At 37.8% G+C, this 27,867-nt stretch overlaps 1 protein-coding gene and 1 pseudogene across 5 annotated transcripts in view; both read right to left on the bottom strand.

Moving 5' to 3' along the window:
* Positions 1-27,867, bottom strand: part of CCSER2 (coiled-coil serine rich protein 2) — a 187,127-nt gene that overhangs the window by 110,288 nt on the left and 48,972 nt on the right. The window lies entirely within an intron of this gene.
* Positions 10,100-12,916, bottom strand: LOC100580767 (annotated as a pseudogene).

The following is a 27,867-nucleotide window of genomic DNA, read 5'->3' as shown; positions in this document are numbered from 1 at the left end:
GATTGTGGATATGGCTTCAATGAAACACACATAATGTGAAAATTTAAGAGTTTTTAAGTACTTACAGACCTTGAAGCATACAGGGAATGCCTTGAGGCCACACGCAGAGCACAGGCAGGTAGACAGAAAAAGAGAGTTTGGCAACTAGTATTATTGGGAAATAGGGTGTGGTCACTTTAAGTTCATCAGCAAATATAATAAGTGAATGGTCCATTTAATGCAAGCTGTGGGAAAGAGAACGCTGTTTGCTACGCAGGAGTCATGCCTCTCAATTCTTACCTCTGGCCACCAGCTTGTCATTTGGGTGTAGTATAGAACTGGAAACTGTGTCAAGGGTGACTATGGCCTGCCTCTGCCTCTGGCACTAGAAAGTTAAACCTACATTTGAAATGGCTGCTGAAGCCACATAAAATTACAAGCATGCACTATGATGTTAATGAGGGATATTGGACTGCAGTTTCCTTTTCATATAATTTATTTGTCTGGTTTTAGTGTGAGGTTATTGCTGGATTTGTAAAATAAATTGGGGATATCTTTCCATTTTCTTCTACTTTCGGGAAGAGTCTATGTAGAATTACTGTTATTTCTTCATTAATTGTTTGGTAAAATTGGCCAGTGAAACCATGTGGACAAGGAGATCTTTTTTGGAATTTTTTTTTCCACAGAGTAAATTCTTTAATGGTTATAGGGCTATTCAAATTATCTATTTCAACTTGGGTGAAGTTTAGTAGTCTGTGCTTTTAAGGAATTGATCCACTCAAGTAGTAAAAATTTATGTGCTTAATTTCTCATAGTTTTCTCTCATTATCTTTTTAATGTCTGTGGAGTCTGTACTAGTATCTTTTTCCTTCAACCCTGTAATCTTTGTTTCACTATGCTTTTGTCAGTCTTGCTAAATGTTTATCAATTTTATTGATCTTTTCAAAGACCACCTTTCAATTTCATTGCTTCTTCTCAATTACTTTTGGGCTTTTAATTCCATTAATCTCTATTTTCCTTATTATTTCCTTCCTTCTACTTGATTTGGAATTAATTTGATTTTTTACTAGTTTCTTAAGGTACAAGCTTTGATTGCTGATGAGACCCTTCTTTTCTAATGCAAGTATTGATCACTATAAATTTCCTTCTAAGCACTGCTTTAGTTACATTCTACAAATTTTGATAAAATATATTTTCATTCTCAGTTCAAGTGGTATGCCTGCCTCAGCCTCCCAAAGTACTAAGATTACAGGTATGAGACACGGCACCCGGCTACAGACGGCATTTATTTATTTATTTAGAGATGGAGTTTTGCTTTTGTTTCCTAAGCTGGAGTGCAGTGGCGCGATCTCCACTCATTGCAACTGCCACCTCCCTGGTTCAAGCAATTCTCCTGCTTCAGCCTCCCAAGCAGCTTGAATTACAGGTGCCCGCCACCACGCCAGGCTAATTTTGCATTTTTAGTAGAGATGAGGATTCGACATGTTGACCAGACTGGTCTCAAACTCCTGACCTCAGGTGATCCACCCACCTCAGCCTCCCAAAGTGCTGGGATTACAGGCATGCACCACTGTGCCTGGTCTCAGATGACACTTTTAAAATGGTGAAAGAAAAAAACTGTCAACCAATGGCAAACGAACGAAGTCAGATCATTACCTCATACCACATACAAAAACACAAAATGGATCAATGGCCTCAATATAAGAACTAAAACCGTAAAACTCTCAGAAAAAAAATAAAAGAGGCTGGGTGCAGTGGCTCATGTCTGTAATTCTAGCACTTCGGGAGGCCAAGGCAGGTGGATTGCTTGAGTCCAGGAGTTCAAGACCAGCCTGGGCAACATAGCAAAACCCCAACTTTTTTAAAAAACAAAACAAAACAAAAACATAAGGATAAATCTTTGTGACTTTTACTTTGGACTGGCAATGAATTCTTTGACATGACATTAAGAGCACAAGCAATGACAACAAAAATAGACAAACTGGACTTCATAAAAATTAAAAACTTGTATATCAAAGGACATTATCAAGAAGCCTACAGAATGGGAGAAAATATTTGCAATTCACACATTTGATAAGAATCTAGTATCAAGAAAATATAAACAACTCTTAACAACTCAACAACAAAAACACAAACAGCCCAGTTAAATGGGCAAAGGACTTGAAAAAACATTTCTCTAAAGATAGACAATAAACACACAAAAAAGTTCAACCTCATTTGAGAATAAGCAAAAGCGAAAATACCACTTAACGCCCAGTAAGATGGTTACCTAAAGAAAGAAAGAAAGAAAAAAAAAAAGACAGAAAATAGCAAGTGAATATATTTGAAATTTCCATAAAGGGTTAAGTGATTGCCTGGTTTAAAAATAAACTCTATGAAATCTCTCAAAAAAAAAAAAAAGGCCAAAAAAGGTAAAAGAACAAAGATTTAAAAAATAAATGAAAACAGAGAAAATGAAAAAGAGGCTCAACAGATATAACAGCCAATTATTAGAAGTTCTAGAAAAGAGGCACAGAAACAATGGAGGGGATACAATAATTAAATATGAACATTTTCCAGTTTTAAAAGAATAATGGAACAAATTCTCCAGGAAGGGTTAAAAAAAATGCCATTATCTTATTTAAAATTACTAGCTGGTAGGTACTCAAAACAAATTTAGTGAAAATAAATAAATCCAGACTAACACTCATCCCTAGTGACTTCTAATCCAGTGTTCCTATCTCCCACTCTCATTGTGACACCCAAAAATTCCTACTCCGAGAGATTTCAGGTAAACTGTTTCTGGAAGTGTGGGAAATACATATACACCATGGAATACTACTCAGCCATAAAAAAGAATGAGATCATATCTTTTGCAGCAACATGGAACTAGAGGGTATTATTATAAGTGAAATAACTCAGAAACAGAAAGTCACATACCACATGCTCTCACTTATAAGTGGGAGCTAAACAATGGGTACAGCTGGACATACAGGGTGGAATAACAGACACTGGAAACTACAAAAGGTAGGAGGATGGGAAGGAGGTGAGGGCTGAGAATTTACCAATAGGTACAATGATCATTATTCAGGTGATGGGTATGCTAAAAGCCTAGATTTCACCACTACACAATATACACATGTGGAAAATCTGCATCTGGATTCCCAAAATATACAAAAATTAAATTTAAAAAATCTTTCTGGAAAATAGGCTCAGGCCATGACTCTAACTCTCTGTAAAACTCAAATGGCCAGATGTGGTAAGAGTGACCAACTTTAAACAAGCTTACAAAACATCACCAGAATACAGGCACTGTACAGAAGAAACTTACCTTAAAATATATTGGTTCCCAGACCAAGAAAACAGAACAAGGCTCTGTGAATATGTCTACATAAATTCTTCACAAAGAATACCCTATGAAACAAAATTATTACTTAAAAAAAAAAAAAAGTCTGTGCATCATTGTATTCCCTGTGAATTATTAACCAGAGAGGGTAGACTTCAGCTATAGCCCAATTCTTTACAAATTTCTCTTCTGCTCTCAAGAAATGATCTTAGATTTTTCTCTATCCTTCCCTGGAACAAACCTACCTTAACACCCAGAACTTTAAAAATGAACAGGTATAAATTCAAATTCTGAGAAATAAAGGAAGAAATGAGTAGGAAAGCACGTAGCTCCTTTCAAAAGGCACGAATAAATACTGTTTCATTTTGGGGTCTGCATGCTGAAATTATGGCTTCTCATAAAACATTTTAAGAATTCTACTACAATAAAAACAGGAGTTCCAGAGAAATGAAATAATTTTCCTGATAAGCAGAATAATCCCTGTAAATATGATAGCTTACATGGCAAAGAGGGAACTACGGTTGCCAGTCAGCTGACCTTAAAATAGGAGTATTATCCTGGATTATCTGAGGGGGCCCAATGTATAATAATCACTCAGAATGGAAGAGGGAGGCAGAAGACAGACAGAAGGAGAATGGTCAAAGAGGTGCAGTGTTGCTGGGTTTGAAGACAGAGGAAGGAAGTCATGAACCAAAGGAAGTTTTTAGATGCTGGAAAAGACAGGGAAATGGATTCTTCCCTCGAGTCTCCAGGAAGGCACCTAGCCCTGCTGACATCTTGATTTTAGCCTGCAGAGACATGCGTCTAACTTGTAAGCTAGAGAGGATAGTAAGATAACAAAGAGTGTGTTATTTTATGCCATTATATTTGTGGTAATTTGTCACAGCAGCCAGAAAAAAACGAATATACCCTGTTTCTCAAATGCTATAATTAGGCTTATTTGTTTCTACTGTTTTAGAGTCAATCCTATTCTTACTGCATTCACTTTCTATAATTTAAATATTTGTTCCTTCCTTTCTGTGATGCCTTACAGAAGGCTGAAACAGAAATAGGCCACTACAGAAGCACATTAGCACCTGAAAAAGGAGAAGAGTCAGGTGTGACTGGTGGACTTCTAATGGTTGCAGTAATGTAGTATGTTGTAAAGCTCAGCAGTAAGCTCAAATCAAGTTTTGCTTGACTGGACTTTACTTAAGCCTTTTAAAATTTACTTTTTTACTTCAGCCTTCACATGTTTCAGATGAGTAATTTTAGCTATACTGATTATAACGGTGGGTGGCAGACTTCAGTTAACATATATATTTAATAAATCAAAATGCCAAGTGCATTAGTGGTATGTGTAGTCCTTTTGTTAGATGAGAGAAAACGAATGTATTGAGTGACCTCAATTCCTTTAGCAGTCAGAATTTCCTTATTTTATGTTCAATTTTCCGTCCTCAAACCAGTCAAGTTACAGTGCATCCACGAGTGCCCATTTAACCTGAGGACAGCCCCATCACACTTTTGTATAGTACATCAAATGAAGTTTCAGTAACATTTTTTAAAAGCTTTTCTTTTTGTTCTGTTTTACTGCAGAATTTCATATCTTAAGGACATTATACTTTAGGGGAGGTGGTAATAAAAATATCATAGGATGATTTTATGAGTAGATATGGTAATACCAGAGATTTACTAATCAATGCACTTAAGATTTACCAGTAAGTTTTAGGTAAGAGTAGAAAGTGACTGGAATGTTCTAGGAAAATAGAATACCATGCATAACAACTATCATACAGTAATACTGACTAGCACTTTAATATGCAGAAGTTTCTGAACAACTAAATAGGAGCTGGTATGGACACAAGTAAGGTGGTAGATATGTTTTTTTAATCTAAATTACAAAAATAATAATGCTCTACACTAGCATAGTCATTACGGCAGTTTATAACTGTAAAATCCTGGAAACAATCTTAATGCCCATTGTTGGGAGAGCAATTGAATAAACAATGCACAATCTACAAAATAAGTAGTATACAGCGGTACAAAAAGAATAAGAATGATCTCGGCCAGATGTGGTGGCTCACGCCTGTAATCCCAACACTTTGGAAGGCCAAGACGGGTGGATCACTTAAGCCCAGGAGTTCAAGAACAGCCTTGGCAACATGGTGAAACCCCATCTCTACCAAAAATACAAAAATTAGCCAGTCTCATAACCCAGTCTCAAAATAAACAAACAAATACATACATAGGTTAAAATTTAAAAATAAAATATTTTTTAAAAAAGAAGAAAACGGAAGATCTCTATGAAGTAACATGAAATAAATGAGTACTTTAAATAAACCATGATGTGGGCAGAACCCAAAACGAAATACAAACAGCAACAAATGAACCTAAAAGTATTACAAATAATACAATCACACTAAAAGGATTGAGAACTAAAAGAACATAAGTAAACTTGGAAAACAGTATTTATTGTATTCTGTAAGGTTAAGGTTTAAAAAAATGCTAAACAAATATTGTAAGTTAGTAAATCTTTTTCATACGGTGTAAGTTAGCAATTCTGAAACTCTGTGTATATAATATAGTATAAATATAGTATAGTTATAGTATACAATATACTATAAATATATACTATATCTATAACTATGTATAAATATATACTATAATCCTTACACACACACACACACACACACAGTGTTGAATAAGTAAGTAAATATATTGTAGTTGAGAAACCAAGTTTCTCACTTTCCGAGAAAAGGCTTAAAAATAAGAAAGGCTAGAACAAATTCTGTGGCATTTGATTGGAGTCAAAGGTATCCGTGTGAACTCTTGGTCTTTAATATATATGGAAATGGATACAGAAATAAATATAGAAGTGTGTGTGTATACATATAATTGTCAGTTCTGTCTGCCACAATAACTAAAAGCAATTATACCTCAGTAGCAACAAACACACCTAGCCCCCGGATCTTGGTTTCTAAATCTCATTCTCCAATAAAAATCTTCCTTGGAGACATGATGACTCAAGGGCTAGGGCAGGGAAAATACAAGATAAGCCTGGAATATTTTGTGGTCATATGAGACATTACTTATTCAGCTACGGCTGAAATCTGGATTTCCCAATGGTTGGTCTAATGTTCTCATGCTATTTGCTCCTTCACCATGTACTAAAAGGTAGAAAGAGGTTCCACAGACCAACTTTCCTATCTGTGTCTCCATGCAACCCAACTTAAGCTACGAAGCTGGCCGCTTCTGCTAATACAGGTTGCCTGACTCCCAAGACCAAGAAAGGGATAAAACATTGCGGAAGTACCACACAAATGCCACTAGAAGTTGAAGAGCCTAAAAGCAATACTTTTAATCACCACGGGACAATAAAACCGAATAACCTAAATTGAAAAATATTTAATTACTTATTCAGGCTAAAATAGTAACTTCAACAACTCCTAAAATTCATTCAATTAGTGAAAGACTCTTGGCTTCAGTGTCCTCATTAACTATAACAATTTTATAATAGCTACTTGATCCAAATCGCAGAATTCAATATTTTCTCCAAAAATATTACCCATTATACATCTACTCTATGCCAGGTACTATGCTAGGTAAAAGGAACATATTACACTCTGTTCTTTTTTTTTTTTTTTTTTTTTTTTAAGACAGGGTCTCACTCTGTCACCCAGGCTGGAGTGCAGTGGTGCAATCATGGCTCATTGCAGCCTCAACCTCCTGGACTCAAGTGATCGTGCCACCTCAGCTTCCCAAGTAGCTGGAACCACAGGCATATGCCACCATGCCTGGCTAATTTTTTAGTGTTTTGTACAGATGGGGTCTTGTTACATTGCTCAGTGTGGTCTCAAATTCCTGGGCTCAAGCAATCCTACCACCTCAGCCTCACAAAGTGCTGGAATTACAGGCATGATCCACGGCACCCCACCGACTCTGTTTATTAACAAATTACTTTTAAGTTCACTGACTTTTTCTCTGCAACATAGGTTTTGAACAAGAAGGAGTTTAGGTAATCCAATAACTTCATTTTTAGGAGAAAAAATGTTCAGAAAAAAAGCACTCTGTTCATGGTCTCATACATAGGTGGGGTGTATGAAGATCTGATACAGAAATATTTATAATATTTAATGTTATATCTTTCTTATTTTAAAAATCTGATTTATAAATATCATTTATCCTTTCAGTCTGAGATACTGAATTTTCCTTCTTTTCCACCATCTTACTTCCCTGGGGTCAACTACCCTCTACCCCACACCCTATACTCAGCAATGCTGATATTCCTCTCACACATCATGATTTTGTGATATACTCATGCTGTACATGCTGTTCCCTATGCTAAAATGCTTACCATCTAATTTCCTTGGCCAACTGGTAAAACTTGCATTCGTTCTTCAACACTCAACTCACAAGTTAACTTCCTCTTCAAAAGCTTCTGAATGACCCCCCCAACACACACACACACACACACACACACACACACACACACACTTTCCTTTTGTTATTTCAAGAGCATATGCATACTAATCATTTATAAATTCATACTATGATCATGTGTTTATAATTTATCTGCCTATCAAACAAGAAATTGAACTAATTAAGGACAAGGACAGCCTTAACCACCTCAGTGTCCTCAGAAGTTAAGAGAATGCCTGGAGCATAGCAGAAGCTCAAGAATTACTGAATTGAACTTCATATTGTAACATACTTAAAAGAAACATTAATACTGAACGAAGAAAAATATAATTATGTTTAAAGAATCACAACAACTACATTTCATACATTTAAACTTTTCTTCACACATAAAAGTTATATTAATAGGACAAAAAGATCTATACTGATAATTAAATGTACATGGAAGATTCACTACTGGAGTTGGAGTAGCTCCCTTCTATTGGTTCAAATTTTGCAACTCAATGTCAAAGCATACCTGAAAGTATCAATATCAGTTTGAGATTTCTATTTACCTACATTAGGACCATCTCAACTTTCTATAAGCTGTCCCTCCACTACCACGCCTATGCTAGCATCACATTTTTAGTTACTTGCAGCTTGCTATTATGACACGTGATACCTTAGAAACTTACTTTGTAAATAGGTTATGTCATAATGTGTATAGAAAACTAAGTGAAAAGTATTAAACAGTACCTTTAATTTTTTAAGGGCTAACTTAACAAGGATTTATTCACAGGAATACATGTAAGTAGAGAAAAATAACAGAAAAGCTGAACAAATGAAATGAAGAGAATCCAAACCAACTTTCACTCTGTAGCTTTTAATTTGCAACCTATGTGCATATATCTACGGCACAGAGGGCCACCAAAACGCACCAAAATACATTCCTACATTTGCAGCGTAGGAACCCTGCATTACACCCATGAACTTAAACATATCTTTAAGATCATGCTTTGAACAAAAAAAAAGAAAGCTTAGAAGGCAGTATATTGAGTGGGAATAAACACTGAAATACAGCAATCATTTTTCAACTTCTACAATTGTCTTTATGTGCCAATTGACATTTACGCAGCCTTTTACAGCTCTTTTACCACATAATTTAAATTTTAGAAGTTTTGATAGAATCATGAGTAGTATATAACCATGCAGAAAGCACATCACACTGACAGCACAGAGGCAAAGATTTTGCACAGGTATATCAGCTTTCCACATTGTGCAGGTTACACACAATGCAATATCAATCTTATTCCTAACAGATCCTAAAAAAGATATTTCAAGGACTAGCTGTAAACTACAGTACTTTATATATCTATACTCTTAAGGAAAATAAAACCCACAGATCTTAAGAAGGAACAATTTAGTGTGGCAGAGCTACGTTGAATTGGTAAACTGCAACACAAATTGCTGCAACATAGGCAAATGAATACCAATCTCACTCTATGTGATGCAAGCATGCTACTTTCCCACGAATTTAAATTACTTTCAACCACTATGAGCCAGAATGCATGCCTAACCCTTAAACTGCACTTTAAAAAATAACATATTGGCGTAGAAATTAAATCTAATGAAGTACAACTATCAAATTATATCCGCTACATTAATGTTCAATGCAAACTGTCATCTTTAGTTTGATATACCAAACCCCATTTATTCCACCCTCCCTGCCCACCCCAAAAAAGGTAAAAGGAGTGACTCATTTGGCATTTCACAGGGTGCTTCATTGTTCATGTTTGTTTTGTTTTATTTCCAATTTTTTGGGGGTACCTTCAATTGTAACTTCCAAGAACCTGCTTCTACTATGGGAAGGCAAGCTGATTTTAACTACATTAGTTCTGTTTGTGCAGTTCTTCATCAACATGCAAAACAAAGCCCCATCATGTGGGAAAACTTGGATTAAAAAAAAAAACTTAAAAAAAGAAAAAAGCTTCTTTACTATTTGTAACTCCCGGTTTCCTTTATTGTGCACTATAGAATTGTTCCTCTTTCTTGTCCCTATGCATCATTTATATGGTTCCTGTTTTGGTACAATTCTCCATAATATTCCACAATGTGCTGTTTCGTGAGTAGACTAAACAGATTTTTTTTTTTTTTTTGCTTCTTCAAATCCAGTGCAGAGTTGTAATTGGAGACATATTTCCACCCACAAAGGCTCCAGATGTTAAAACGTTTCCCAACATTGACTTAATACAGTGACAGCAACACGTCCCTCCTGCCCCTTCCAGTAGGGTTGAGACTGTAGTGTATTCCCTACTGGTTTACCCTTCCCCCCGTAAAGGGTAGCATTTTCCCTGGGCGCAGTCTCCCTCATAGTCTCCAAGACTGAAGGACCCCTAATTTTGGGACTGCAGCTTAAGTGTATTAAACACCATAAACAGCTGCAAGATGCTCTTTTTAAGGGAAGAGGAAACTGGTCAGAGAAATGCCTCCAATTTTTATCGCCTACTTGATTTTTAAATCCATGAAGGATCTTACACTGAACATGTCTCTGAGATCTTTTGGGTTAATCCATGATGCAACAGCATCACACAAAAAAATATAAAATCTTGGATTACACCACTGGGATTCACAATCATCATGGTACAAATTCCATGGAATGCTGAATCCTTTTCCTCATTGTCTCTTATGTTTCTCAGAAAGGTGCACCAGGGTCTTCATATTGCTGTAGCATGGGGGCCACCTCTTGAAGACACATGTAACCAAGATGACCAATCGTTATTGCTGTATTCTCTAACAATGTCTTTGGTGTGTTGGGTCTGTTTATGATTTCTACAAGCTGGTGCAACATCATAGGAATATAAGGCCACATCTCTATACCCATTTGAATGGAGATTTCTCCAATTGCCCATGTGGCATTGTTGCAGACTGAAATGAATTCTGGATTTGGGTTGATTCCCAGTATTGGCATGAAATCAGCTATACAAGGCTTAACATGCTGAAAGCAAGCTTTTGTGAGGTCACCTAACAGAGCAAAAGAACTCTGTCGAACTTCTAGCATTTTATCCTGCATCCACTGATACATTAGTGTTAGGATGTTACTTTGGGCTACCAGCTGTTCAATGTTGCCTCCAACTCCTTCAGCTAGGCCACTCAGTAAATCAAGAGTCACTATCATAAAATCTTTATCTGGAGCTTCATATTGATCTGGTTGAGCACTGTTTAGCATGGCTTGGGCAAGAGTTTTCCTCATTGTCTCTTACACAGGTTCACAGTATGGAAGAAAGTCAGACTGCAGTGCTGTGGCAACTGAAGATAGGCACTCAGGTAAAGGGAAGAGATCCTTATCTTCACCATTTAACATGTTCCATTTCCGGGTCAGTGGAGGCATTAGCATCTGAATATAATCTGGTTTGTTTGAATGATGTCCTACTGAATCTGCTAATGTTCCTAAGGCATTGTAAAGCACGAGCAGGTTATGCTGGTATTTACTAAATGCAAAGACCAGGGTATCAAGTATATAAGCAAAGTGAGTAACAGGTTCTGTACAAGCCTCCTCTTCTAGGGCAGCAAAGGCACTGCAGGCAGCTTCTTGTACTCTCGTTGCTATCCAGGATGCGCTTTAGCAATTCACTCATTAATGGTTTCAGGTACCTGTCCAGTGGCTGGCTGACTACCCATTGTGCATAGCGGCTAAAAGTCCAGCATGTTATGGAATGTATAAGAGCCTTTTTATCAGTGAGGCACTGAATAAGGTGAGGAATAAGCTCAGGCAAGTATAGAATAATGCCCTGCATGCAACCTTCAGCAACTGCTCCTAAAACCAAGATGCCTGATTCTTTAACAACCCATTCATGATGAAAAAGTAATTCTTTCAAAAGGGGTAAAACATGTGGTAGCAGTTCATCATGATACACATTTGCAAGAACATCTAGGGCAGCAGCAGAACATTTTCTTAGATTCCAGTCAGAAATTGTATCATCATCATCAATTTCATCATCATCATCTTCCTCATCAATTTCATCTTCATCATATTGCTGAGCCACTGTCCCTGATCCATGAAAACATGGCCATATATCTTGAATCTTATGTAGAATGTACTCAACTATATTATGCACGTGAGGGAGTAGGCGATCCATTCAAATTTCAAACAATCACAAGTGCTCGGCACGCATTTTTCCGTGCCTCTGGTTCTTCATCACCAGCCAATGCAAAGAGATTCTCAATAAAAGAATCAATGTGCAACATTAGAGCTTGAGTCCTACTGATGATAAACTGATTGACAGATGCAAAAGCATGAGACCTTATTTCTGGACTACTGTGCTTTAAGAACTGTAAAAATTTGGGAATCATGATGTTGAGAGGATGATCTAAAACATCACTACCTAAAATCTCAGCAGAACCTTCACAAATCTTCTGAAGGGTGCCAAATGCTCCCTCTGTACAGGTGTTGTAATCTTTAGCATCCAACAGGCTACAGAGTTTTGGTAAGAGGTCAGGCCAATTCTGCAATTCTCCCTTGGAGGCTATAGTTGTGATCAAAATACCAATGGTGGCTCTAATCAGAAGGGAGGAGTCACCAATATATATATATATATTTTTTTTGAGACAGAGTCTCGCTCTGTTGCCCAGGCTGGAGTGCAGTGGCGCAATCTCGGCTCACTGCAAGCTCCGCCTCCCGGGTTCACGCCATTCTCCTGCCTCAGCCTCTCCGAGTAGCTGGGACTACAGGCGCCCGCCACCACGCCCAGCTAATTTTTGTGTATTTTTAGTAGAGATGGGGTTTCACCGTGGTCTCGATCTCCTGACCTCGTGATCCGCCCACCTCGGCCTCCCAAAGTGCTGGGATTAGAAGCGTGAGCCACCGCGCCTGGCTCACCAATATTATTTAAACATTCACTTTTAATAAAAGTCTGTTATACCATTTGGGAAGTTCTGAAAGTGTGCTTTCACATCATTCTTCAAGACGAGATCTTGTGGGCTCATCTTCAGATTTTAATTTTGTAAGAACAAAAATCAGTTGTTAAAGTCTGGATATTTATTAAGTTGTTCCAGTTTCTGTTGCACAGTTCTCTGGATGGTGGTGTCTGGGGACTGGGACTCCTTCAACAGCTGCAGGATTTGCTGAAGCCCGTGCTTGTCAGGTTTCCACTTATACTCCATCTTAGTTTGCTGGGGTGCCCCGAATGGCAAAACCCAGCGGAACTGCTCCTGGCAGCCCAGCCGCCAACGTCTGCTGCTGCTGCCACCGCCATGGCCACCCAGCGCCAGTACCTTTAATTTAAATGTTTCTATTTATTTTGAATTAAAAGGCAGTATTTATCAAATGTCATCATGACATCCATTTCAGCAATTATTTATTGAGTCCTTACTTGGTGCCAGAAACTAATAGGAGAGACAAGAGAGATAACAAAGTATCAACTATACATTCAGGAACATGTAGTAGTAACTAGAGATTAAAAGTGACTAGACAGACTGAAATAAAAGTGAGAACAGATTGTGAAAAGAAAAACGCCAAAGTGCAGATGTGACATAGAAGGAATGGGAAAGCCACAAGAAAAGTAACAAGTCAAACTGGTGATAAAATAATTTGGCAAAATGAATGAAAGCAGAAACACTAGTTACAACTTCAAAAGGTACGGAGGTGATGTTTTTCACCGCTACAGTCAATCAATAATGGAATTTGGTCGACTGTACCCTCTAAACCCATTTTCAAAACTACCCACCCCGCCAGATCTCCACTTTGCCACCACAATATCATAAGCTACTAGCACCTCTCACTTGAATATTAGCTTCCATGATCCTGTCTAGCTCCCCTCTAATTCAATCTTCATACACAGCATTTTAAAAATGTAAACTGAATTAAATTTTTTGGAGTTTAAAATTCTCCAACTGCTTGCCTTCAATTTTTAAGGCAAAGATCCAAATCCTTCAAGCTCTATAAAAGCTCTGTACTGACAGCCTCCTCTCCTGCCACTTCTTTCCTCTGAGTCAGTGCTCAGGATATCCTGGCCTTCTCATAGTTCCTCATACACTCCACAATCCCTCCTGCCCTTTCTTAAAGCATTCAACATTCTTCCAGCCATAGCAAATAGAAAACAATTTTTAAAAGCAAGCTGAACATAAATGAACGAACCAAAAAGAAACATATATAGAAAACCCTCCATATACTGCCTTTTCTCCTTTTGTTCTCAGACTCTACTATAGTTTGGTACAGAGATAAAAACAAGTGCAGAAGCAGACAATCTGAATGTTTGGTTTTCAAAAAAGGTTTCTCCAATAACAGTCCAAGTGAACCATTCTCCAAAAGGGACTCTTTTGGTAACAGACAGAAAACAGAGAACAGCGCTAAGCAGGTTCTTCTTTACCTTAAAGGAGAAACCTAGTATAAATCTACAGTGGCAGTAAAAACAATGACTTGGGAGCCAGTTGTTCCAAGTTTTAATTACTCTGCATTGCTAGAGGGACTATATGACTTTACCTTTCTAGGCCTCAGTATCTTTATTTATGAAATAAATGGATTAAGACTAAATAATCTCTATGACCTTGATCCTATAGCATCTAATTTTTCTGCATATAAAATATACTACAGCTTTGCCAAATAGTAAAAGGCCAAGTGAATGGAAGAACGGAGGTCTAGATGCTTTCCTAGAACATCCAGGGGAACATAGCCTTGCCCCAGTGGGACACATTTTGGACTTGAGCTTCAAAATGGTAAGATAAATGCTGTTTTAAACTACTAACTGTGGTAATATGTCATGGCAATGAGAGAAAACTAATACATCAATAGATTTACAAATGTGTTTTTTATTCAGTCTGACTCTAATTACAAAAAAAAAAAAAAAGTTCTGGATACCTAGCACCCTTAATGAGATTCTTTTAAACGGCAGTAAATTCTTTATTTCTACAAACATAGTACCATATGTGCTTTTTCTAAATAAGCAATGTTTTTCCCTTTTCAAATAATTTCGAAATAGATGCTTCTCGAATCTTCAGGATTGAGTTGATCTCAGGATTCTTACAAATCCTTCCAATATTAGTTGCTGTGCACTTTCATTACTGATTATAATTAAACACTATTACATAAACTGACCATTAAGATAATCTAATTTGGATTCCCTAAAAATCAGAGTTTACACCAAATTTTGAAATATTGTTTGAAAAAATGAAGCTTTTAGCTTTCTGCACACTTCTAGATCCAAGCTCCCATATTAATCACACTAAATGATCCAGATCCTATAAAGCGTATTACACACAGAAGCATTTTTCATGATTTTTTAATGTCATTCATTATGATACTAAAGCAGATATATGCCTCGCCAGGCACGGTGGCTCATGCCTGTAATCCCAGCACTTTGGGAGGCCAAGGCAGGTGGATCACTTGAGATCAAAGCTCGAGACCAGTCTGGCCAACATGGTGAAACCCTATCTCTACTAAAAAGACAAAAATTAGCCAGGCATGGTGGTGTGTGCTTGTAATCCCAGCTACTCAAGAGGCTGAGGAAGGAGAATCACTTGAACCCAGGAGGCAGAAGTTGCAGTGAGTTGAGATCGAGATCGTGCCACTGCATTCCAGCGTGGGTGACAGAGCAAGACTCCATAAAAAAGGAAAAAAAAAAACCAAAACCAGATACATGTTAAGGTCTTAGAATATTTATACTGTGTCTGTATTATTAAGATGTCCAAGATCATCTCCATAAATCCTCCTTCAAATAATCCATGCATTAATAGTATAGAGGTTTCAGAGCCCAAGTAGGATGAGAAAGACATCAATGTGGAAAAGGATACGGTGGCAGAAGTGAAGTGGGTTACAAAGAAGGAAGTTAATCAAATAAGAACGGTCGTGCATCATATAACAACATTTTGGTCAATGACTGCATATAAAACTGGTCCCTTAAGATTATAATGGAGCTGAAAAATTCCTATTGCTTAGTAACATAATGATGTCATAACTGTCATAACATCATAGTGCAGTGCATTACCTTTTTATATTTAGATATGCTTAGATACACAAATATCATTATTGTTACAATTGCCTACAGTATTCAGTAAGGTAACATGCTATACAGGTTTGTATCCTAAGAGCAACAGGCTAATATCACATAGCCTAGGTGTACAGTAGGCTACAACATCTAAGTTTGTGTAAGTACATTCTGTGATGCTTTCACAACAATGGAATTACCTAACACATTTCTCAGAATGTATTTCCACTGTTAAATAATGCATAACTGTAAATATTTTAAGGATAATAATGGAAGTCAGGTTTACCACTGTCAGAGATGGGGACTGCAAATATAGAAAGGGAAAAAACTAGAACTGAATCCTGTGGTGTTAGGATGGAATTGGTGGTATTAGTGTGAATTCATGGTTTTCAAAATGTATAAATAATGTGGACATAAATATTGATACATGTGTGTGGAAGCATATATGTATATATATAAATATATTCCCTAGCTCTCACCACTGAAGATGCCTGTGAGCAGCAACTTTTCAACAGCAGTGAGCACATCTAGCACCCAAAACTTGGCTCTGAAACAGCATTTCCTAATAAAAAGAACAAGGGCTCTAGGAGAAATCACTCATTCCAGGCCTAGGGCAGAAAAAAAATGAAAGATGAGACTAAAACATCTTGTACAAAAGAGCAAGGAAGTGCTCAAAGAATTATGAGAGAAGAAAAAAGCACAGGAGTCTGTTTGAAGGAGCACTCACTGGCCAGAAGACTGAAGAGACTAAAGTCCCTGATAAACAAAACCAACGTGTGATTCTAACACATATCTTTTTACTATAGAAGATATTATTGCCTTCAGTTTTTGGCTCAGAAGAGGCCAAGGTGCAACTCTCTTTGGATGTACCAAATCCAGGTTCATCCGACACCAGCTACCTCCACCATGCTGCTGAAGTTCCACCCCAGCTTTGAGATCAAAGTTGTGTATCTGAGGTGTACCGAGGTAAAGTCAATGCCACGTCTGCACTGGCCCCCAAGATCGGCCTCCAGGGCAACCAATACCTCGAAGGGTCTGAGAATTACAGTGAAACTGACTATTCAGAATAGACAGGCCCAGATTGACGTGGTACCTTCTCCCTCTGCCCCGATCATCAAAGCCTTCAAGGAACTGCCAGGAGACAGAAAGAAACAGGAAAATATTAAACAAGGTGAAAATATCACTTTTGATGAGATTGTCAACATTGCTCGACAGATGTGGCACTGATCTTTAGCCAGAAAACTCTCTGGAACGATTAAAGAGATCCTGGGGGCTGCCTAGTCTGTGGGCTGCAATGCTGATGGCCGCCACCCTCATGACATCATAGATGACATAAACAGTGATGCGGTAGAATGGCCAGCTAGTTAAGAAGCACAAAGGAAAATATTTCAATAAAGGATCATTTGACAACTAAAAAAAAAAAAAGTTATTATTGGTCAGATGGAGAAACTTGAATGGGGTCCGAAGATTTGGTGGTAGTAATGCATTCATGTTAATTTCATGATGTGAATGGTTATTCTGTGATTATATAGGAAAATGTTCTTGTTTCCAAGAAATATACATTAAAGCAGGAGTCTCTAACCCCTGAGCCATGGACCAGTACCAGTCTATGGCTGGTTAAGAACTGGGCTGCACAGCAAGAGGTGAGCAGCAGGCAAATGAGAATTACTGCCTGAGCTCCGCCTCCTGTCAGATCACCAGCAGCAAATGATTCTCATAGGAGAGTGAACTCTATTGTGAACTGCGCACATGAGGGATCTAGGTTGCACACACCTTATGAGAATCTAATGCCTGATGATCTGAGGTGGAAGGGTTTCATCCTAAAACCATCTCCATCTGCATTCCAGCCCATGGAAAAACTGTCTTTCCCAAAACCAGTCCCTGGTGCCAGAAAGTTTGGGAATTACTGTATTAAAGTATCTGAAGGCCATAGGGCTTCAGGTAGGAAGCTTATGTGTAAATGGCTCAAGGGGGTGGGGGGGAGTCATTTGTACTTTTTGCTGTCACTTTTTAATAGGTACAAGTACACTGGTTTCTGCATCACTTTGTAGAGATCATCAACACCATCTATCCAACCCTTCCCACCACTTCATGAGTATGAATGAATGGGGAAAATAACACTCTACAGTGGCCTCAGTAGAAAAGATAAAAAAGGCTATGTACTCACAGTGAAAGGACAAATGTAAACAAGGCAAAGTCCAGCCATGAAATAACCTTATGGATCACAAACCAAACTTAGAGACTTTATTCTAACCCAAAGCAATAGAATCTAAACATACATACTAAGAAGAAACTTAATACTGATGCAGGATGTAGGATAAAACCTGAGTTAAAGGGGCATAAGCATCAGAAAATGAGAATTTTACTGAAGAAAAGCCCAGGCCAGGAGCGCTGTAACCCCAGCACTTTGGGAGGCCAAGGCGGGCAGATCATGAGGTCAGGAGTTCGAGACCAGCCTGGCCAGCATGGTGAAACCATGTCTCTACTAAAACTACAAAAAATTAGCCAGGCATGGTGTCATGTGCCTGTAATCCCAGCTACTCAGGAGGCTGAGGCAGGAGAATTGCTTAAACCCAGGAGGTGGAGGTTGCTGTGAGCCGAGATCGTGCCATTGCACTCCAGGCTGGGCGAAGAGCAAGACTCCATCTCAAAAAAACAAAAGAAAAGAAAAGTCCAGTCCTTGTCTTCAAAATTAATTCAGTGTGGCCGGGCGCGGTGGCTCACACCTGTAATCCCAGCACTTTGGGAGGCCGAGGTGGGTGGATCACGAGGTCAGGAGATCGAGACCATCCTGGCTAACATGGTGAAACCCGGTCTCTACTAAAAATACAAAAAAATAGCCGGGCGTAGAGGCGGACGCCTGCAGTCCCAGCTACTCAGGAGGCTGAGGCAGGAGAATGGCGTGAACCCGGGAGGCGGAGCTTGCAGTAAGCTGAGATTGTGCCACTTCACGCCAGCCTGGGCGTCAGAACCAGACTCAACACAACAACAACAAAAAATTAAAATTACTTCAGTGCAGGTATGAAGATCAATACAAAGTAGCATACTATAAACTGAAATAACGTGCCAAAAGTAGGAGGAAGCAACATGATCAGAAAGTAGGAAGAAAGGAGTAATTAATTCTAACTGGAAAGAACCATTTATCGAGTACCTACACATACTAAGTCAGTATCACAGCACAGAAAGATGAAAAGAAGCTGTCCTCACGATGTAACAGGAAGGAGAAAGGCAGAAAACCAGGGTGTGATTTAAAGTGCTATAGGGTCTCATCATTGAACAGTTAACCCTTAGGGGAAGGGGAGAGAATAAAAGTCTGAATACAGCCTTAAAGGAGGAATAGATGGGAGCATTAAGAAAAATATAAATAATCTCAAATGGTCTTAGCCTGGGAATGTAGGCAAGGTAGCAGTAGTATGAAAAAGGCCCTGAATATGGATACAGATTTTTTTTTAGATTTTAGATTCATGATGTGTGAGTTTACTCCATGAACATGTTGCATAATGGTGAGGTTTGGGCTTCTAGAAACCCATCACCTGAACAGTGAACACTGTACCCAATAGTTAATTTTTCAACTCTTATCCCCCACACATCCTCCCCACTTCTGAAGTCCCCAGTATCTATTATTTCCATGTTTATGTCCATGTGTACCCACTGTTTAGCTCCCATTTACAAGTGAGAATATGCAGTATATGATTTCCTGTTTCTGAGTTATTATACTTAGAATAATGGCCTCCAGCTCGTCCATGTTGCTACAAAGAATACAGCTTCATTCTTCTTTTTTTGTTGTTGTTTTTTGTTTTCTGGAGAAAGAGTCTTGCTCTGTTGCCCAGGCTGGAGTGCAGAGACATAATCTCAGCTCACTGCAGCCTCCGCCATTGCAGCCTCTGCCCGGGTTCAAGTGATTCTTGTGCCTCAGCCTCCCGAGTAGCTGGGATCGCAGGTGTGTGCCACCATGCCTGGCTAATTTTTTTAGTTTTAGTAGAGGCAGAGTTTAGCCATGTTGGCCAAGCTGGTCTTGAACTCCTGGCCTCAAGTGATCTGCCTGCCTCAGCCTCCCAAACTGCTGGGATTACAGGCATAAGCCACCAGGCCCAGTCTCAGTTTCATTCTTTTTTATGGTTGCATAGTATTCCATGGTGTATATACACCACATTTTCTTTATCCAATCAACTACTAATGGACACTTAAGTTAATTCCATAACTTTGCTATTTTGATAATTTACGTTTATTGTGATAAACATACAAGTGCAGATATCATTTTGATATAATAACTTCTTTTCCTCTGGGTAGATGTCCAGTAGTACATCTACCCAGAGGAAAAGATCAAATGGTAATTCTATTTTTAGTTATTTGCTAAATCTCTGTACTGTTTTCCACAGAGGTTGTACTAATTTTGTTTTCATTCCCACCAACAGTGTTATAAGTATTCCCTTTTCTCCACATCCTCACCAACATATGTTATTTTTTAACTTTTTAATAATAGCCATTCTGACTGGTGTGAGGTGGAATCTCACTGTGGTTTTGACTTACATCTCTCTAATGATTACTGATGTTGAGATTTTTTTTTATGTTTGTTGGCTGCTTGTATGTCTTCTTTTGAGAAATGTCTGTTCATATCCTTTGCCCATTTTTTTTAATGGAGTTATACATTTTTTTTCTTGTTGAGTTCCTTGTAAATTCTGAATACTGGTCATTTTTCAGATGCATGGTTTGGAAATATTTTCTCACATTCTGTAGGTTGTCTGTTTACTCAGTTGTTTCTTCTGCTGTGCAGAAACTTAATTACATCCCATTTATCTATTTTTGATTTGTTGCATTTACTTTTGAGGTCTTACTCATAAATCTTTTGCCTAAGCTGGTGTCCAGAAGACTTTTTCCTAGGTTTTCTTCAAGGATTTTTATAGTTTTTGATCTTACATTTAAGTCTTTAATCCATCTTAATTTTTGTGTATAGTGAGAGACAGGGGTGCAATTTCATTCTTCTTCACATAGCTAGCCAATCTGCCAAGCACCATTTATTGAATAGGGTGTCCTTTCCCCGTAGTTTATTTTTGTTGGTTCTGTCGAAGTTCAGTCAGATGTATGTATGTGGCTTTACTTCTTGGTTCTCTATTCTGTTCCATTAATCAAGGTGTCTATTTTTATACCAGTACCATGCTGTTTTGGTTACTACAGCTTTGTAGTATAGTTTGAAGTCAGGTAATGTGATGCCTCTGGCTTTGTTCCGTTTGCTTAGGATTGTTTTGGCTGTTTGGGGTGTTTTTTTGGTTCCACATGAATTTTAGGATTGCTTTTTCTAATTCTGTGAAAAGTGATGTTGGTAATCTGATGGGAATTGCCTTGAATCTGTAGATTACTTTGAGCAGTATGGTCATTTTAATGATATTCTTCTAATCCATAAGAATGAAATGTTTCAATGTGTTTGTATCATTTATGATTTCTTTCATCGGTGTTTTGTACTTCTTGTAAAGTTCTTTCACCTCCTTGGTTAAATGTATTCCTACGGGTGTGTGTGTGTGTGTGTGTGTGTTTACTGTAAATTGATTTCAGCTCTCAATTTGGTTCTGTTTGAGCACTGATTGTGTATGGAAATACCACTAATTTTTGCATACTAATTTTGTATCCTGAAACTTTACTGAACTTATCAATTCTAAAAGTCTTTTGGAGGAATCTTTAGGGTTTTCTAAGTATAAGATCATATCATCAACAAACAGATAATTTTACTTCCTCTTTTATAATTTGGATGGCTTTTACTTCTGTCTCTTGCCTGTTTGCTCTGGCTAGGACTACGCTGATAGGAGTGATGGGAGTGGATATCCTCGTCTTGTTCCAGCTCTTAGGGGAAATGCTTTCAACTTTTGCCTATTCAGTATGATGTTGGCTACAGGTTTAGCATATAGGGTTCTTACTATTTTGAGGTATGTTCCTTTGATGCCTAGTTTGCTGAAGGTTTTTATCATGAAGGGATGCCGGATTTTATCAAATGCTTTTTCTTCATCTACTGAGATGATCATATGGATTTTGTTTTTAATCTGTTTATGTGGTGGATCATATTTATTGATGTGCGTATGTTGAATCATCTTTGCATTCCTAAAATAAAACCCACTTGATCATGATGAGTTATCTTTTTGAGTTGCTGTTTGATTTGGTTTGCCAGTATTCTGTTGAAGACTTTTGAATGTGTGTTCATCAAGGATACTGGCCAGTAGTTTTTTTCTTTTGTTGTGTCCATGCCAGATTTGGGTACCAGGATGATAATGGTTTCATACAATGAGTTAAGAAGGAATTCCTCCACCTCCTCAATTTTTTGGAATAGTTTCAGTAAGACTGATGCCAGCTCTCTTATATTCCTAGTAAAATTCGACTGTGAATCTGTCTGGTCCTGGGCTTTTTTTAGTTGGTAGTTTTTTTATGACTAATTCAATTTCATCATTCATTATTTTTATTTCTTACTGGATCAATCTTGGGATGCTATGTTTGCAGGAATTAATCCATTTCCTCTAGGTTTTCTAGTTTGTGCACATAGAGATGTTCATAGTAGTCTCTGATGATCCTTTGTATTTCCATGGTATCAGTTGTAAAATCACCTTTATCACTTCTGATCATGCTTATTTGAATCTTTCCTCTTTTTTTCTTGGCTAATCTAGCTAGCAGCCTGTCAATTTTGTTTATCCTTACAAAGAACCAAGTTTTCATTTCATTGATCATTTTTATGATTTTTTAATTTCAATTTCATTTAGTTCTGCTCTGATCTTTGTTATTCAGATACGGATTTAAAGCAACGACAATATGATCTCACCAGAGTTTAATGAAAACAGTTTGACAGTAGTATAATACTGTTAAATAAAGTGAAAAACTAGCAAAATGTAGAGAAGGTGCAACCACCTGAGACAGTATATGTGAATACACGTTAGAAAGAATAAAGCATCTCAGCCAGGTACGGTAGCTCACGCTTGTAATCCCAGCACTTTGGGAGGCTGAGGTAGGTAGATCATGAGGTCAGGAGATCAAGACCATCCTGGCTAACATGGTGAAACCCCATCTCCACTAAAAATACAAAAAATTAGCCAGGTATGGTGGCGGGCACCTGTAGTCCCAGCTATTCGGGAGGCTGAGGCAGGAGAATGGCGTGAACCCGGGAGGCGGAGTTTGCAGTCAGCCGAGATCACGCACGCCACTGCACTCCAGCCTGGGCGACAGAGGGAGACGCCGTCTCAAAATAAAAAATAAAATAAAATGAAATAAAATAAAATAAAATAAAGATTAAAGCATCTCTGGTCTCTTCCTTAGAGTAAAATAACCCAAGCTAAGTAAAATGTCACAGATACAAAATTAGAGAGCAATTAAAAATTTCCTAAATTCATTCTAAAACTCAAAACCAAATAAGGCAAATATAAGCCAGGTTTGATATTTTTATATTTTTCTTCTACATTTTTGGAGTAGAGAAATTCCAAATTTCAGTGCAAATAATCTAGGGAACTCATATACCCACACAAACACTGCTAAGAATATTATGACATTCAGCAGACATTTAAATCTCAATAAAGTCTAGCTGCATCAATCACAAGGTAGAAACCCAAATCTAGCCAGCTCTCCTCTTAGTAAAACACAGATAAAGAAATGTAAATAAAATGTGTTAGCCTCATGAAAATGAAGGCATACCTACCTGTTGGTGTGTCAAAAGCATACAAGTAAGTTTTTGGATCTACCTTTTAAAGTGAACAAGAATCTCATTTAAATAAGGAGTTAAACTTGCCCACTATGTGAAGATAAGGCAAGCTGATAAAACGAAAATAAAGCCAGATACTTTCGTGATGATCTGATTCAAACACTTCTTTGGGCCTCCTATAAAAATCATTCCAAAAATAAAGGCACTCCATGTGATGATTTAAAATTATCACCTCCTAAATATTTTAGTGTTAGAAAATCAGTCATCATGACATTATAGTTCAACTATTCTTCAATGAGAGCTCTCGTATTGTCATAGCATTGCTGCAAAGAAGATTCTGAGTATGGCTCACTGTGTTTACAAGAGAAAAAAAAATGTTTTTGCCTAAGATTGTGCACATACAATGATTATAATATTTACCAGAAAAAATGCTATATTTAATCTTCAAGAAAGTTAAATATCAGTTATAAGTTTATTGAGTTCAAAAATTCTGAGACTGAGAGTATAGCAAGTAGTAAACTACTTCCCAACCTATCAGTGCCAATTTACTCAATTCCTCTAGAATTCATCCTAGTCTGAAACCAAAGGTAGTAGGTGGTCCATAGCTATTTCAAAGGACTAACATAAAAGATGATAAACAAAAAAATGCTATCATGAAGTAAACAAAGATAACTTCATATCAGTACCTGTGTCAGGAGTCCCCAAGCCCACTCCCAAAACGGAAAATTTACTAAAAGGAGCCAAAGGATTCAGCATACAGTAATATTAACAACTAAGATTTATTCCAGCAGGATACAAAGCAAAATAAGAAAGGAAAAGGCACATGGGGCAAAATCAGGTGTAAGCTTCCAGGAGTCCTCTCCCAATGGAGTTACACAGGATGTGCTTAATTTCTCCAGCAAACAGTTGTGACAATACATGCAAAGAGTGCAAAGTCTTGTCCACGACGGATGTTCTTTTTTTTTGTTTTTTGAGAGTCTTGCTCTGTCACCCAGGCTGGAGTGCAATGGCATGATCTCGGCTCACTGCAACCTCTGCTGCCCGGGTTCAAGCAATTCTCCTAGCCTCCCGAGTAGCTGGGACTACAGGCACGTGCCACCACGCCCGGCTAATTTTTGTATTTTTAGTAGAGATGGGATTTCACCACATTGGTCAAGCTGGTCTTGAACTCCTGACCTCAGGTGATCCATCTGCCTCAGCCTCCCAAAGTGCTGGGATTACAGGCATGAGCCACCATGCCCGGCCCACCATGGATGTTCTTAAGAAACTCAGCTCCCAAGGTTTCACTGGGGGATGGTCTTGTGGGTACCCTCTGCCTCGCACATACCAAAATTCTAGACACCCAGGAGGAAAGCAGGTATTCAGCATAAATCACATTATCTGTGCAAACAGTTTAGGCACAGCAAACCTACTGTACTCTTATCATTTATGAAAAGTTTTATAGCAGTTTAAGGAACTGTTTACCAGCCAAGGGCCAACCTTTCAGGCAGGTTATCTAAGAAGCAATCTAAGACCTGCGACATTAACTCTTTTCTGCATAGCACCCCAAGTATATTGTGGAAGAATATTAATGAGTATAAATTATTGTGCCTAATACCAACTTCGGATGAAGTCTTAAATGTAAAACAAAACAATTAGAAAGCAAAATAACAAACATCTGTTGAGCTCGTGTTATATCCCTGGCATTAATAAGTACTTTATATATATGACCTCATTTAATGTTCACAGTAATCCCATGAGTTAGTGAGAGATGATACTCAAAATAACAACCAGTATCACCAGGGAATCACATGACTGTCATAGCATTCAGGCATGGACTTCCTAACATCAGCCCTGGAGGTGGGTACAACTACCATCTATATTTTTTAAAAAGGAACACAGAGAGGCTGGGCATGGTGGCTCACGCCTGTAATCCCAGCACTTTGGGAGGCCGAGGTGGGCAGATCACGAGGTCAGGAGATTGAGACCATCCTGGCTAACACGGTGAAACCCCATCTCTACTAAAAATACAAAAAAACTAGCCTGGTGTGGTGGTGGGCACCTGTAGTCCCAGCTACTTGGGAGGCTGAGGCAGGAGCATGGCGTGAACCCGGGAAGGCGGAGCTTACAGTAAGTAGAGATTGTGCCACTGCACTCCAGCCTGGGCAACGGAGCTACACTCTGTCTCAAAAAAAAAAAAAAAAAGGAACACAGAGAATCCAAGGAGACACAGCTAGTACATGACAGAGGTGGAGTTTTAACTTAGCTTGTTCCGGAGCCCTGGCTCTTAATCATTATGCAATAACACCTCTCTGTAAACAAAATACCTGTATGGCCTCAGGATGGGAAAGGGTGTCTTACACACACATGCCATACGTGAGCATGTAAAGCAAAAACCATGAAGAAAAACATTACTAAATTTAACTGTCAAAAGTAAAAACTATGAATGGTAAAAAGATACAAAAAACAAAACAGAAGCAACGGGCTCAGAGAAGATTATCTGCAACACATTTAACAAGAATTAAATTCCAACCACATAAAAAACTCTTCTGTATCAATAAGAAAAATGGCAAAACCCAATTGAAAAATCAGTGAAGGAAAAATTTACATAAAAGGAAACAAAACAGCCAGTAAAATGTGTGAAAAAAATGACAAAATCAACAATGGCGTAAATGTAAATTAAAATTATGTATCATCTCACACTCACCAGACTGATTAAAATGTTGAAGTCAGATGACGACATATGGGGTTCAGATGAGGAGTGACAGAAATTCTCATCCTCTACTGAAAGGTATACACTGGTAGGACCATTTTAGGGAGAAGTCTGATAATATCATTAAAGTTGAAAATACACTATTCCTAGTTTTATATCCTAGGAACGCTATAGCTAGGTTTATATCCTAAAGAAACTGACTTATATGATCAAAGAGAATTGAATCCGAATGTTCACTGCTACACCATGTAGACATTATTATTAGCAATAAAGAATAACTGAAATGTAGATTAGCAGGGGAACAGAGAAAAATACTGGTATATTCAAATGACAGAGTATTATAAAGTAATAAATATGAATTAGAACAATATAAATACACATATACACGAAAAACATAAAATTGAGTTAAAAAAGAAACCTGTAGAATATTATGTATCATTTACCTAAGTTGTAAAATACATACAAAATCATACTGTATATTGTTCATGGATATATAAATGCATTAAGGAAAATGGCCCATACAACATGCCTTAGAATTCATAATTTTGAAACAACGCACATAAAAAGAAACTAACTGCTATATTTACTACTAGGGTGTTTACTGAATGCATTCTTTCCCAAATAATAAAGACTTCTCTTTATGAGAATTCATTCATATGCCAGAGAAGGGAGAAAGGCTAAAAATCAATTATCTAGTTTCCATGTCAAAAACTTTGGAAAAGAAAAAACAAATTAAACTAAAGAAAAGTAGAAGAAAAGAAATAAAGATATAAACCAAAATCAATAAAAACAGAAAATAAGCACAATATAGAAAAATCAGCAAAGCCCAAATTTGGTTCTTGGAAATGAAGAAAAAGAGGAAACACCAATAACCGGTATTAAGAATGAAAAGGAGACGTCCCTATAAGACCTTAAAGATGTTAAAAAGAGGATAATCCTAAACAACTTTCACCAACAAATGACAAGTTTAGAGGAAATGGACAAATTTTCAAAAACCAACATGAATATACATACAAATTTTAATATGCCAATATCTAAAAATTAAAACTGTTATTAAAAACCTTCTCATAAAGAAAACTCCAGGTCCGGAAGGCTGAATTCTGGCAAATTCTTTTACATACCTAAGGAGTAAGCACATTCGTTGTACACAAATTCTTTCAAAGGACAGAAAAATAAGAAACACTTCTCAACTCATTATAAAGCCAGCATGATCTTGATACCAAAACATGGCAAGAACATCAGTAGAAAAACAAGAAAATTAGAGTAGAACAATCTTACTCAGGAACATACATGCAAAAACACAGACTATTAGCAGAGGTGGGTATAGTGGCACGCACCTGTAGTCCCAGCTACTTGGGAGACTGTGGGAGGAGGATTACTTCAGACCAGGAGTTCAAGGCCAGCCTGGACAATATAGCAAGACCCTATCTCTTTTCTAAAAATTAATTTTTAGGCCGGGCGCGGTGGCTCATGCCTGTAATCCCACTATTTTGGGAGGCCAAGGCAGGCAGATCGCCTGAGGTCAGAAGTTCGAGACCAGCCTGGTCAACATGGTGAAACCCTGTCTCTACTAAAAATACAAAATTTAGCCAGGTGTGGTGGCAGGCACCTGTAATCCCAGCTACTCAGGAGGCTGAGGCAGAAGAAACGCTTGAACCTGGGAGGCAGAGGTTGCAGTGAGCCAAGATTGCGCCATTGCACTCCAGTCTGGGTGAGAAGAGCGAGACTTCGTCTCAAAAAGAAAAAAAAAAATTAATTTTAAAAAATAATTTTAAAATTTAAAAATTAGAAAATCTAGTTTAACAACATTTGAAAAGATAATACATTTGAAAAGATAATACGACCAAGT

The sequence above is a fragment of the Nomascus leucogenys genome, chromosome 18 (assembly GCF_006542625.1).
Source record: "Nomascus leucogenys isolate Asia chromosome 18, Asia_NLE_v1, whole genome shotgun sequence".
Classification (NCBI taxonomy): Eukaryota; Metazoa; Chordata; class Mammalia; order Primates; family Hylobatidae; genus Nomascus; species Nomascus leucogenys.
This window is presented reverse-complemented; position numbering and strand designations above follow the sequence as displayed.